This window comes from Melospiza melodia, unplaced genomic scaffold, assembly GCF_035770615.1.
Source record: "Melospiza melodia melodia isolate bMelMel2 unplaced genomic scaffold, bMelMel2.pri scaffold_18, whole genome shotgun sequence".
NCBI lineage: Eukaryota > Metazoa > Chordata > Aves > Passeriformes > Passerellidae > Melospiza > Melospiza melodia.
Window position 1 is genome coordinate 18,907,034 of NW_026948525.1, and position 14,742 is coordinate 18,921,775.

Genomic DNA, 14,742 nt, shown 5'->3' on the forward strand with positions numbered 1-14,742 from the left:
TGTGAATTGTTCCAGGACCCAGGAGACCATGGTGACACCGTGGTGGAATCCCATGGAACCAAATGTGAATTGTTCCAGTACCCAGGAGACCATGGTGACACCGTGGTGGAATCTCATGGAACCAAGTGCCCATGAGTTTCATGGCTCAGCCTCATGGAACACTGGAGACCATTGTGTCCCAGTGGGAACACAGGGAACAAAGGCTCCTTAGTGACGCAGCCAAGGCCTCGTGGAATGCAAGAGATCATCCTGATGGAATGGAAACTCATGGATTCAAGGGTCCAGTGTTTTGCTGTGTGGCCTCAGGTAATGCTGGAGACCATTGTGGCACCATGGAAACGAATGGCACAAAGGCTCCACTGTGACCCAGCAGGGCCTCATGGAACCAAGAACACCTCATGATATAATGGATCTCATGGAACCAAGGTCCAGTTGTGACAAAGTTGGGCCTTATGAACTAAGGACATGGCCATGATCCAATGGAATCTCTAGGATCCAAGGATCAATTGTCAACACATCAGGTTCTCATGAAACCAAGCAGAACATTTTGACACAGTGGAATCTCATGAGAGCAAGGCTCTGCTTTGATCAAATGGGGCCTTGTGGGACACAGGTGCCACTGGGACATTGTCAGGCCTGGTAGAACAAGACACAACTGTGGCAGACCAAGGCCTCATGGGACCTAGGAGAGCACTGTGACACAATGGAACCTGATGGAACCAAGGGCCCATTGTGACACGGCAGGGTCTCATGGAACGCCTGTGCACTGGGACATTGCCAAGGCTCGTGCAAGCAAGGTTCCACTGTGACAAAGGCAGGCCTCATGGCACCCAGGAGACCATTGTGGGAAAATGGAATCTCATGGAACCAAGGCCCCATTGTGACAAAGCACGGCCTCATGGAAGCCCATGAGTGCCACGGGGACATCTCCAGCCTTGGTGGAAGCAAGTGTCCATTGTGACACAGCACAGCCTCACATCACAGGAGAGCAGAGGGATGCCATGGAATCTTGGGGAACCAAGTGTCCATTCTAAACACAGTGAGGACTCATGGAGCCCAGGAAACCATTGTGATGCTTCACTTTGTCACAATGGGGCCATGCTTCTATGAGGATCCATGGCCCCACAATGTTCTCCTGGGTTCCAAGAGGCCCCACTGTGTCACAATGGCCCCTTGCTCCCACGAGCCACAGCACGGTCCCGGTTGCCCCTGGGTTCTGGGAGGCCATGCTGCATTCACAACTGACACTTGCTTCCATGAGATTCCGTTGCGTCACAGTGGTCCCCAGGTTTCCATGAGGTTCTGCTGTGTCACAGTGGACACTGGGTTCCACAAGAGCTGGCAATGTCCCAGTGGCACCTGTGTCCTGTGGGCCCCACTTTGCCAAAGCAGAGCCTTGGCTCCATGAGATTCCAGGCTGTCCCAGTGCTCTGCTGAGTTCCATGAGGCTGTGCTGTGTCAAAATGGACACTGACTTCCACCTGCCCGGGCAATGTCCAAGTGGCACCTGGCTTCCATGAGGCCCCATTGTGTTTGCAGGTGACACTTGGTTCCCCAAGATGTCATTGTCACACCGCTCTCCTAGGCGCCCTGAGGCCTTGCTGTGCAATAATGGAGCTATGTTCCTACCAGACCTGCAATGTCCCAGTGGCACCTGTGTCCCATTAGGCCCCACTTGGTCACAGCATGGCCTTCGCTTAACAACTGACCCTTGTTTCCTTGAGATTCCATTTGTGAAAAACACGTTTACTCTCCTGTGAAAATGTACAAAGTTTAATAAAGGACGATGGGAGACCAGGACCATGGAGCCAAGGTTATGACGGCCAGGTGCATCTTGGCACTCAGCCAGGAGCACCCTGTTACCTTCCGGGATCCCCCTGAAATATCTTTCCCTTATATCAGCCTTTTGCATATTCATAGACCATCATGCATATCCATAAACTACTTTACATATTCCAGGAACGATTTTACATGGCCCCTCCTTGGGTCTGCCTTTTCAGAGCATGTGTGTTTCTTGGCTGTGGTTTTAGCTCCTTCTCTTTATCACCTCCAGTTTTTGGGCCTTGGTCCATTCTGCGTTCAGACGGTGAGTGCTGATAGTCAGCAGATCTGTACAGGTGTCCTCATCCTGTGTGCATTGGATGTTATCCCATCCAAGCAGGCAGTTTAACACAAGCACACCCCTATCAGCTATTTCACTACTATGTCTAAGCTCAAGTAACAACAGAAATAAAAACTATATCTTTACAACAAAGTTACTGTAACATAACACATACAAAATCCATTTTAATATTTGGAAAAAGCTAATGTTATGATATTTATCTCTAACAGGGTGAAGGAGCCCTGGCCCAGGCTCTGGCCCTGGGGGACACGGAGATGCTGCCGGGGGGTCCCTGTCCCCCTGTGCCACCCCAGGGCCCCAGCCCCCCGTCCTCGTGTCAGGCTCTGGGGTCGATCTCGTGGAACATCCTCTGGGGGAGGCTGCAGGGCCGGGGGGACCTCAGGGGACAGGGGACCCCGCTGTGCACGAGCAGGGTTGGACTGCTCTGGGGGGAGCTCTGAGGGGGGCTGGGGCAGAGTGAACTCCGCAGGGACCTCACACAGCCCCTATGATGTCGCACAGCCCCTGTGATGTCATACCGCCCCTGTGATGTCACACTGCCCCTGAGATGTCACACTGCCATCTGTGATGTCACACAGTCCCTGTGATGTCATACTGCCCATGTGATGTCACACTGCCCCTGTGATATCACACTGCCATCTCTGATGTCACATTTCTGCCTGTAGTGTCACACTGCCTCTGTGACGTCACACTGCCATCTGTGGTGTCACAATACCGCCTGTGATGTCACACATCCACCTGTTATGTTGCAAGCTATCTGTGATGTATCATAGCCCCCCCTTGTGATGTCACACATCTCCTCTGATGTCACATAGCCATCTGTGATGTCACAGGCTACCTGTGATTTCATACAGCCTCCTGTGATGTCCCCAACCACTCTGTTATGTCACACAGCCTCCATATGATGTCATCCAGCTGCTGTGTGATGTCACAGAGCAGATTTGTGATGTCACAGTCACCCTGTCATGACAGCCTTCTCTCTGACATCACACAGCTGCCCTATGATATCATATTCTATGTCACAATCTACTTTGTGATGTCACAGAGCCACCTTCTATGATGTCATAGCTAGCTCTCTGATGTCACAACCCCCTCAGTGCTGTCACAGAGCCCACTCTGTGCTGTCACACAGCCCCTTGCTGACATCACAGCTGCTCTGTGCTTCTCTGACACAACCTCAGAGGTGTTGCTGTGACACAGCCCCCTCTGGGCCATCCCACAGCCCCTGCCAGTGCTGAGCCCCTGTGAGCTCTGTCTGTGCCCTGCTGGTGTCCCTGAGGGGCCCTGGCAGTGCCCTAGCCCTGCTGGGCTGTGCACAGGAGCTGCTCCTGACCAGAGCTGTCTCTCTGCAGCACTGCCCTTGCCAGGAGCCGCCTCTGGGCCAGGAGCCCGGCCCAGCTCAGCAGCAGAGACACAGCACAGGGACTTTAATGAGCCTCTGGGGCTTTGGTGCTCTTTGCATCAGACTCAGTCCCTCAGAGTGTGCTCAAAGAACTTCTCAAGAATTCAAAATCAGATTCCAAGTCCAAATTTTCTTTAACTTTTAATGGGTCTCACAGAGGGACAGGACTCAGAAAGTGTCCCCAGGTTCCAGCTGGAGCAGAACACTGGAGGCAGTGATGACAGCTGGGGACAAGCAAGGCATGGGTGTCTCTGGGGCTGAGCACACCTGGATGTGTTTCAGGAATGCAAAGGGCCAAGGCCTGAGCCCCAGCCCCTGACCAGGCAGATCCTCTCCCTCCCTCCTCTCTCAGGGCCCTTCCCGGAATGGGCGCTGGCATGTGGGGATGTGCAATGCCAAGGGCAGGAGAATGGGGCGGCCCCTGCCAGGCTGCTGAGCCGGGACAAGGAGGCAATGAGGCCCCAGCCCTGCAAGGGTCACTTGTCCCCTCCTCCTGGCCTCAGGCCCAGGTCCAGCAGCCATGGCCAAAGTGCTGCCCAAGTTGGCTCTGGCAGGGCTGTTTTGCAGCTGCTGCCCATCTCTGTACCCTGTGCAGCCCAGGCTGTCCCACGGTGTCCCTGCCCTGCGCCTCTGTCCCTGCAGTCTGTCGGCATCCCCTGGCTGCCCCTCCTGGCTGGGCCCTTCCTTTGCTGACAGCTCTGCCTCCTGCCTGCCCCTGCCTGCTCACACAGAGCCTTGGGTTGCTCCAGGCTCCTACTGGGGACGTGCTGCACCACAGCCCTGCCCTGCCAGGGAAATTCCTTTCTCCTGGTGCCAATCTGGGCCTCCCCAGCTGCCCTTGGCATTAATTCTTTATCTCTCTGGCTGTTTTCCAATATGTCAAAAGGATCCACCGTCCCTGAAATTGCTCTTTAAACACTCTCATGGCTCTGCTCCACTGTGCTCAGTCTCCACGCCACTGAGCACAGAGCTCCTTTGTCCCTATACAGTGCTCATGTGCCCATGGCCTCCAAACCCCTCCTTGGGACACCTCTGGGCCCTCTTCAAGGTGTTTCCAAATGAAAACATTCAGCTCATAGTCTAAGAAAATCACCAGAGGACAGGGCCAGCCTGACCTGTCTGTCCTGGCTATTTTTCTCTGGGAGGAATCCTTAGACATACAGAATTTGGGAGGCCAAATTCTAATTTTGGCCATGGTCCCTGGACAAGAAGCCTGGTTCTTTTCCATAGGAATGAAGGAACAGAGCCCCAGTGTTTCCAGGACAGATGAGAGGTGACCATCAGAGGCCAAGGCCAGCCCGAGCTGGCAGGTTTTGTTTTGTGAGATACCCTTGCAAATAGGAATTTATTTAGGGAGAGTACCAATTTTGGCAATAGGCATTTGAAAAGTCAGACAGTTCTTTTCCATGGCAAGGAAAGCACAGAGCCCCAGTGCTCCAGGAGCTGATGAGAGGCAGCCCTTGACATCCCAAGATCAGCCAGAGCTGTCAGGTGGCCCCTGGGAGGCCAAGCCAGCCAGAGCTGTTCCGTGTTCCCTGGGTTCCATGGGGCCCCACAGTGTCCCAATGGTCCCTTGTGTCCTTGAGACCCTGACGTGTGATAATGCCCCCGTGGTGACACGAGGCCCTGAAGGGTCACAATGGTCTCCAAGGCTCCATCAGGCCCCACAGAGCCATAATGGTCTCTGGGTCCATGGAGCCCCTCTGTGCCACCAAGGCTCCTTGGTTCCATTGGCTCCAGTGGTGCCACAACGATCCCCTTGGTTCCATGGGCTCCAGTGGGGCCACAATGATCCCCTTGGTTCCATGGGCTCCAGTGGTGCCACAATGGTCCCCTTGGTTCCTTGGGCTCCAGTGGGGCCACCATGACCCCCTTGGTTCCATGAGGTCCCCACAGTGTCCCAGGGATCTCCATGGGAAGGAAAGAACCCAGCTCCAGTGTTGCAGGGGCAGCCACCAGAAGCCAAGGCCAGCCAGCCTTGACAGTACTGGCAGCTTTTGCCTGGGAGCAACCCTTGGATATTCAGAATTTCAGAGGGGGAATCCCAATTTCAGACATGGACATTGGAGGAGAAGGATGGTTCTTTTCCATAGGAAGGAAAGCACAGAACAACGGTGGTATTTCAGGGGCAGATGAATGGGGGCCAGGACAGACCTCTCTGTCCTGGCAGCATTTGTCTGAAAGTAACCCTTGGATATCGGGAATTTGGAAGATGGAACCCCAATTTTGGCCCTTTCTGCATGGATAAGGATGGTTCTTTTCTTTAGGAAGGAAAGCACACAGCCCCAGTGTTTGGACAGCAGGGGAGAGGCACTCCCAGGAGTCCAAGGACAGCCAGACCTGTCTGTTTTGGCAGCTTTCACTTGGGAGCAATCCTTGCATGTACTAGCTTTGGAGGTGGAATCCCAATTTTGGCCATGGTCAAGATGGGTGGGTTTTTTTTCCCATAGGAAAGTAAAGCACAAAGTCCAAGTGTTTTGGAAGCAGATGAGAGGTGGCCACCCTCAGAACAAGCCAGCCAGACCTGTCTCTCCTGGCACCTTTTGTCGAGGGGCTTTCCTTGGACATTGGGCATTTTCGAGGTGGAATCTCAGTTTTGGCTATGGGTGCCTGGACAGGAAGAAGAGTTCTTTTCATTAGGAAGGAAAGCACAGAGCCCCAGTGTTTCAGAGGCAGATGAGGGCCAGCCCTCAGGAAGCCAAGGCCAGCCAGACTCATCAGTCCTGGCAGGTTTGTCTGGGAGCTATCCTTGGATATAGGGAATTCCAGAGGCAGTTGCCCAATTTTGGCCATGAATGCCTGGTCGAGATGGATGGTTTATTCCCATAAGAAAGAAAAGCAGATGGTCCCAGGGTTTCAAAGGCAGATGAGAGGTGACCCCAGGTAGCCAAGGCAGCCAGATCTGTCTCTCCTGGCAGATTTCATCAGGGAACAATCTGTGCATGTGAGGAAATTTGGAGAAGGAATCCCAGTTTTGGCCATAGGGCCCTGGAGGAGGATCAGGACAGTTCTCTCCCATAGGAAGGAGAGACCAGAGCTCCAGTGCTCCAGGAGCACATGAGGAGCAGCCCTCGACATGCCAAGGTCAGCCAGACCTGTCCAGCAGCCCCCGGGAAGCCAAACCAGCCACACCTGCTCCCTGTCCCCTTGGTTCCATGGGGCCTCACAGTGTCCCAAGGGTCTCCTTGATTCCAGGAGTCCCTGCAGTGTCACAGTGTTCTCCTTTCTTCTGCAGTGTCACAATGGCCCCTTGGCTTCCCTGAGCCCTTGGAATGTCCCCATGGCCCCTCGGCTCCCTGTGGCCCTGCTGTGTCACAACGGCTCCTTGGTTCCATAGGCCCCACAGCTTCATCCTTGGCCCTTGCTTCCACAGGGGGCCTGAGTTTCACAATGGTTCCCCAGACTCCGTGAGGCACCAGAGTGTCACAATGGTCTCTTTGCTCCCATGAGGTTCCATAGTGCCACCGTGGTGTCCTTGGATCTGCATTGTCACAAGGTTCCCTTGGTTCCATGAGTTTCTGGACTGTCAGCAATGTTTGTTCCAGAGGGGCCTTGATGTGTCACAAGGGCTCCGTGGCTGGGGTTTGTGTCTCACCCACACTGGAACCCCAGCAGTGTGTAGCCATGTGCATTTCTTTCTATAGAGCTTCTGTCCCCCTGTCTCTCTGTCTTCTCCTTCTAATGCTCTTGATATGGAACATTTTTTGATACCTCAACACCTGAAGTGATTAAACGTTTCCAGGTGCAACATGCTGAGTTAATGAAGTTACTGCTATTGTGTTTTATGTTGAATTGCATGTTTTAGTATATCTTTTCCCAAAGTTTCTTGATTTTCTGTACTTTGCCAGTAAAAGTTTTTGTCATTTTGACCTCTTCAGAACATATGGTTGGTGTTTCTCCTGTGCACCAAACTCCAGTAAAGGAACCTATGGTTACTGTGAGAAATGACTGCTGACTTTCAAAATTTTAAAAAGTTTATTCAACCTTAACAAAAATGCCAACAAAAAGGACTAAATAAGGAAGAACAGGCCTGGGAGCTTCCCTCGTGGCTGCCTACCACGTGCCTGGCTTGTCCTCAAGATGGACGCTTCGCCTTTTATTCCCCAGGGATTGCATCAGCAAACCCTGGCCCCTCGCTCAGTCTGTCAGTCAACTCTTCTTTGCTGTTTATTGGTGGACTCTGCTTTCCTACAGCTTGATTGGAGGGTCAGGTGCTGTCATGCCACGCCCCCTCCCCAGGAACAAGTTTTTGTACTCGCCTTCTTTCCACCTGTCCTGGATGGCTCAGGCTGGCTGATGGCAACAATAGGGGGGAAAATGGGGACTGTGGGGAGAACCGAGGACATCTAAACAACAGACTGCAATAACATAATGACACATCAATAAAGCTTCTCTTAATATTCACACAGTATTCATCCCTTAATTGCGAGAGCCAATCATCTCATTAGCCATCTATAACACAAAGGGATCTAAAATCACCGTTAAAAGGTAAAAATACCCAAAGAGGACTCAAATCCACCCATATGGGCCTAAAATCAGCCAAAGGCATCTAAAACCCACCCTAAAACTGCCCAGATTATCCTAAAATCACTCAAACAGACCCAAACCCCACCCAAATGGGCCTAAAATCATCCAAAGGGATCTAAAATCCACCCTCAAACCCACTAGATTTAGCCTAAAATCAGCCAAAGAGGCCTAAGATCCACCCAAAAGGCTTGAAATCCCTGCCAGGGATCTGAAACCCACCCTAAACCTGCCCAGTTCGGCCTAAAATTGTTGGACTCCATAAGGTTAGAGGATTTTTAAGAAATGGTTAAAAGAAGTATGTAGGCCTTAGATTGGAGTTTTGTTAGCATTGCAGAAAAGTTTCCCATGCAAGCAGAAAGTTTTCCATGCAAGCAGAAAAGTTTCCCAAGCAGTAGAGCATACATGACAAATAACAATAGGCTTCTGTAGAATTGGCTTTAGGATGGCAACAAGGTTATTTAATGTATATCTTTAGAAGGTTAGCATGAATAGAACTTTGTTCTTTGTCTCTTATGAATTAGTCTTTGTTTTAACTATCATTGCGTGTGCTTTGTGGGATTGGATAAATGATTGTCAATACGTGTTTTCTGTGTCTGATTGGCTGAATTCTAGTCTGAGATGATTTTATGTATTTCTGTACCAGCACTGCTGGAGGAGACATTTTTGGTGTGGATCAGTGAGCTGTCATGTCTCCATTTTGTATTTTGAGACTGATGTGCTGGAAATAAAAGCAAAAGTCTCTTCACTGGTCTGGTTACAATGTTATCCATATTTGGATATTTTGCCGCAGCCTAGTGGGTTCCTTTATAAGACGTGGGTTCCTGACACAATTGGACTTATACCTGTCCCGTCCCCCGCATATTGGTGCCCCGTCCGAGGACGTAGAATAGAAGAAAAAAAGAAAAATCGTGGAAGTACAAGCCGCGGAGACCCAAGTGTTAACAAGGAGGACACTGTAACATCTCTCCCGCCGAAGCCAAGAAAATTGTAAGTAACTTTTCTCGGGAGAGGCTTGGGTAACAAGAAAACGAAAATGGGAACAAAGTTATCAAAAGTTGGATGTTACAAGAGACTGTATAAAAAGACAATGTTACAAGAGAAAGCTCGTTCTGCAGTCTCAAAAATTGAGCTTAAAAGTTTACTTATCTGGGTTAAAGCGAATACGCAAGATTTAAATTTGCAGTCTGCTTTTACTTTTCATTTTCGGATCAGATAAACTGGAGAATCTATAATCTAGTCTCTCTCAATAAAGATGAAAGCTTAAGAGAACTTATGCCGATTTGTGGAGCGCTGTTGGAGTGTTTTAAACAAACTGATAATAATAAGATCAACTTGGACTCAGAAAACAAAGCTTCTGGCTCTGTCTCTTTAAATTCCAGTAAACCGGAGACTGTGTGTGTATCGGAGAATGTAACAAGTGTTGTTGCAAATGCTGAAAGTATTGCTTTGAACTCTGTTGAAAAAAAATCTAAAAGATGGGAATGAAAAAGTGTCTGTACCTTCTAAAATTGTTTGTGCAGGGACACTGAAACCTGAATTGGATTCTGTTGGGCCTGGGGTGGAGGCTGAGGTGGCTGCTTCCACTCGGGAAATTGTGGTTCTGGGGAACACTTTTTCAGTTAAGCAAAAACATGGTTTTTCTGATGTTTGTCAATCTATAGATACAGAGAAAGAAAAATTGGCTTTAAGGGTGGAGTCCTTTGAAAGGATGGATAACTCTCAAAAACCTGAAAAAACATGGGTTGAGTTTTTAAAATGTCATGATCCTAATTCTTGTATTTTAAAACAAAACCATGTAAGTTTAAAACCTAGATTTGGGGACTCCCCAGCTGGGTTTTTCTTGGCAGGGAGACAATGTGAAACTTGTAGTAAAGTATCGATCTCAAGGTTAAATGGCACTGTTCACAGAAGAGAGGAACACGCCTCTGTCCCGGCCCCTTTGGGTCGGGCTTCAGAGGAGGCATGTTGTTTGTGGGAGTCCACCCCTGCTTTTTATGGCCGAGTTCCCAAAACTGGCCAAGTTCCTGGAGTTGGCAGAACTCCTGGACAAGAGTACAGTGTCCCTGTCAGGAATTTGGATTTGGGCAGAGGGCCTGGAAGGTCTGGATTTAGTGATTTTTCAGAATCAGAAAATATATTGGTTAGAAGTAAAGGTCAATCTGTCATTGATCAAAGTGACAATTTTGATTTTCCATTAAATTTGCCTGATTGGTCATACATTAATCAGAAACTGGAAAAAGATTCGGATTTAAAGAAACAATATCTTGCTTTACCAGTAAAATATGGAAGAAATGATAGAAATCCAAAATATGAAAGACTCGATCATCATGATATAAAGGATTTGCGACAGACTTTGAAAGAGAGTGGATTTTCTTCTCCCTATTTTAATAGTGTGTTGAAAAATACTTTTAACTCTTATGACTTAGTTCCTGCTGATTGCAGGAATGTGGCCTCTCTGATCTTAACCAATTCACAGTACCTACTATGGGAATTACAATGGAAAAAACTACTTAACAAGTTGGTTGAAGGATATGCAAATACTGATTATGCTAATCTAGAAGTTTCTTAATTAGCTGGTGATTCACCTTACAATAGGCCTGAAAATCAAGCAGCTTGAACTGCCTCAGCCTGTGTTAACAGACATTAAAGATGCTACTAAAAAGGCCTTGCTTTCACTTGAGACTCCTGGCTCTCATTTGAATTCCTATCCACTGATCAAACAAGTTGAAACTGAATCTTATGGTTCTTTTTTGGATAGATTAACTCAAGCAGTTGAAAGGCAATGTCCAGATGAACAAGCCTGCTCTTATATCATTCAAAATCTTGCTTCTGTAAATGCTAATGATGAATGTAGAAAAATTATTTGAGCTTTGCCAGATCAGCCTCCAACAATTACACAGATGCTAACAGCTTGCAGTAGACTTATGGGTTCACAAAATGCTGCAAATTCACAGGTCAATGCTTTGGGAAAAACACTGGAACATAATTTGACACAACAAATGGATAAAATTGAAAAGCTTTTAGAAAAACAAGAAAAACGTTGGGAAAATTCTGTTAATGCTGTACAAGTGGACTCTAATAAAAAGCCTGTCTGCTTTGGTTGTGGTAAACTAGGGCACTTTAAAAAGGATTGTCGTGGGACATCAAATCAAAATTCTATTTGCCCTCGATGCCGAAAAGGAAGGCATCTTGCTAAATACAGTCATTCACTATTTGATATCAATGGCAACCCACTGTCGTTAAACTTCAGAAATAGCGCGTTCCACCGCGCTCAGACACAACTTGTGGTACCCACTGGCAATGGATGAATATTCCCACTGGACTGGTCATGTCACAAAAGGATTGTCATGTGTAAAGATTTCAATCAAAGTGACTTTTTACCTGTCATAGGATGTGATTGTCATGATATATATGAACTGCTAATGTCTTGTTGTACAAGTTTTGTCCTCAGTTCACAGAATTTTCCAGGACTACATGGATAATCTGCTCATCACAGCCTCAACACAGACAGAGATGCAGCAAACCTGTGCTGGTGTTGGGACTGAAATCCAAAATTGCTGGACTTGACATTTCTACAACTAAATTCCACGGATGCAACAAAGTTTCAAGACTGAGACATCAATTCTTCAAAGAAGACCATCAACTCTTCAAAGAAGACAACCTCATCACTGGACTTTGACTGTGGTTCGAGTTTTTCAGCTTTTCCCTCAATCTTTTAATTTAATTTAATGAATAGAAGGTTCAATTTTAATGAATGTTAGTAATGAAACTTTATATCGTTGGCTTTCCTGTCTTTTTACAACTTTGCAATATATAACTAATCCATGCTTTGTTTCTCACATTAGGGTATTAATGTTTCCGTGGACACGTTCTCTGGTGCAGTTTTTGCTTCCCTTCACACAGGTGAAACTGGTAGTCATGCCTGTCATCATTTCCTGTAAGCTTTCGCTTCATTGGGTATACCCCAAGAAGTAAAAATTGACAATGGTCCCGCATACATATCTCAAAAATTGGCCACATTTTTTAATGAATGGGGTGTTCGACACATTTTTGGCATTCCCCATTCTTCCACAAGCCAAGCAATCATTGAAAGAACACATCAAACCCTAAAACGCATATTAGATTAACAGAGAGGGGGAACAGAGATCACCCCACAGATGAGACTGAGCAAAGCTCTGTACGTTTTTAATTTTCTAAACAGTCCAAGTGAAGGTCCATTTCGGTTAATAATTTGGGGAAAGGGTATGCTTTTGTCTCCACAGGTGCTGGAATTAAATGGGTTCCTGCCAAAAACGTCAAACCGTATCGCACTTCAGAACCTGTTGTCAAGCCCAGAACCGAGGAAGCAAGTACGCAGCCGTGAACCGAATCGAAGGATCCCAGGTCTCGCCTGACGCCTCTTGTGCCTGACGTTCTTTGTGCATCAGTGGAACCCATGAACTCTGATTTTGTGTCAATGTTATTTTTGAATATTCCAGTTGAATGCTGAATGCTTGTTTAACAGAACTTATTTTTGGCAAAAGTTTAGGTTACTGTTTTTGTGTTGAAAGAATTCTGACAAAACTTAGTTCATTAAAGAGATGGGGCAAGTGCAAATGGTATACTTGTTTTGCTTGATTTTAAATGTTTTTTGTCGTGCAGATTTGCCTGTGGAACAACCAAAAACGAATGTTTGGGTGACCTTAGCCAAGGGTGCCGGATCGGATACTGTATGTCTGTCTAATTCAGAACCAGAAAAGCTTTTTTCAACCTGTTTGGTTGGTGTGCCAGTGAAAGAGTTGCCTTTGGTCAAAAAACAATCTAATGGTAAACCAGGTGGAATTGACAATGGAAACAATCCTTCCTTCAATTGGAACGTTTGGTCCAAAAAACTCCTTAGGGCAGCATCTGAACCTCAAGAATTGGAAATCCTTGGTTCTTTGACCATGGATTTTTGTTTTACTTTCATGACTCGTGCCTGGCGAAAAGGTGATCCCCCAAAGTTCAGTGTTACTCCTCATTATTTTGCATATAAAAATTTGAGTTTTTGGTGTAATGTTTCAAACAGTTGGGATGTGTTTCTGGAGATGGATCAATATCCACGGCAATTGCTGAAAGGGTATTGGTTCATTTGCGGACACAGAGCTTGGCAAGGCATTCCAGCCCACCTTGAAGGTGGTCCTGTAGCATTGGTATGCTCAAAAAGAAACAAAGGAAAACAAGAGCTGTTCCTCATTATGATGAGAACTGTCAGAGTGATTTTATGCCTTGGAATGCCGCCAGAAGGGTTTCAGCAGGTATATTTTTACCCCAATTGGCTTCAGCTGTGGCATTGAGACAATTAGATCGAGTTGGATGTTGGCTGAGCAAACAAGCTAATGCCACATCCTCTGCAATCAGTGATATGTTGACCGATGTTGATAGTATTAGACATGCTGCTCTTCAAAACAGAGCAGCCATTGATTTTCTTTTACTGGCACAAGGACATGGTTGTGAGGAACTTGAAGGATTGGGTTGTATGAATTTGTCTGATCATTCTGAATCCATTCACAAAAGCATGCAAAAATTAAAGGATCTGACAGCCCAAATTAAAGAAGATGGAGGTTCCTGGTTGGATGATTTGTTTCAAAATTGGCGTTTTGCACCTTGGCTAAGGCAACTTTGCAAGATAGGTCTTTACATATTAGGTGTTCTAATACTGATATTGATAGTGGTACCTTGTATACTCTGTTGTGTTCAGCGAATGATGAACAAAACAGTCCGAGAAGTTTTTGTCATTCAAGCAGGAGAATTAGGAAGTAGAAGCACGGAGAGTGTACAAAATCTCACGAAAGCAGTAGATGAAGGTATTGAAATGAACAAAGGTTTTGAATTAAAGCCTTGGAATCAGCCAGTTTTTCGAACGATAACTTGTGACTGTTGCCAAACGTGATTCATATCTCTTTCAGGGATTGAGTCTTCACAGCATTAAGTTGCTGTGCCATAATAATGCAATGCTTCAGTTTAGTGAAAATAGGTCTTCAACAGATAATAAGCAGAAATTTTGCAATAGAGCTATGAAACGCAAGTAGCAAGCGACAAGAAAATGAAAGCTTCTGGGTCAAACAGAGAGGGGGAAAAATCACCCAAATGGACCTAAATTCTCCAGGAACAAGGCCAAACCCAGCAGCAGAACCGGCAGCAGCAGCAAGACTGAGACCGACACTGGAACTGGGATTGGCAGTGCTACAGGACCGGCACCAGGACTAGGACCGAGACCCAGACCAGAACCAGCACCAGAACTCGCACTGGGACCAAGACTGGGACCAAGCCTGACACTGGGACCGGCACCAGGAGCACTTTGGAACTGGGAATGGCTCCGGCAGCGCTCGAGGCCTGGGAGGAGGAACTCAGGACTGAGACTGGAACCCGGCACCTGCACCGGGACTGCTCTGGGACCGGGACCAGGACCGAGACCGGGAGCCCTCCAGGACTGAGACCGAGACCGTCACCGGAACCAGCACCAAGACTGGCAGCACTCTGGGACCTGGACCGAGACTGAGATTGGCACTGGGAGCACTCCGGGACCAAGACCGGCACCAGTAGCAGCACTGGCTCCAGAACTGCTCTGAGACCGGGACCGGAACCGTTCTGCAATTGAGATTGACATAAGAACCAGAATCAGCATTGGGAGTGCTCTGGGACTGACACAGAGACCGAGGCTGGCACCGGG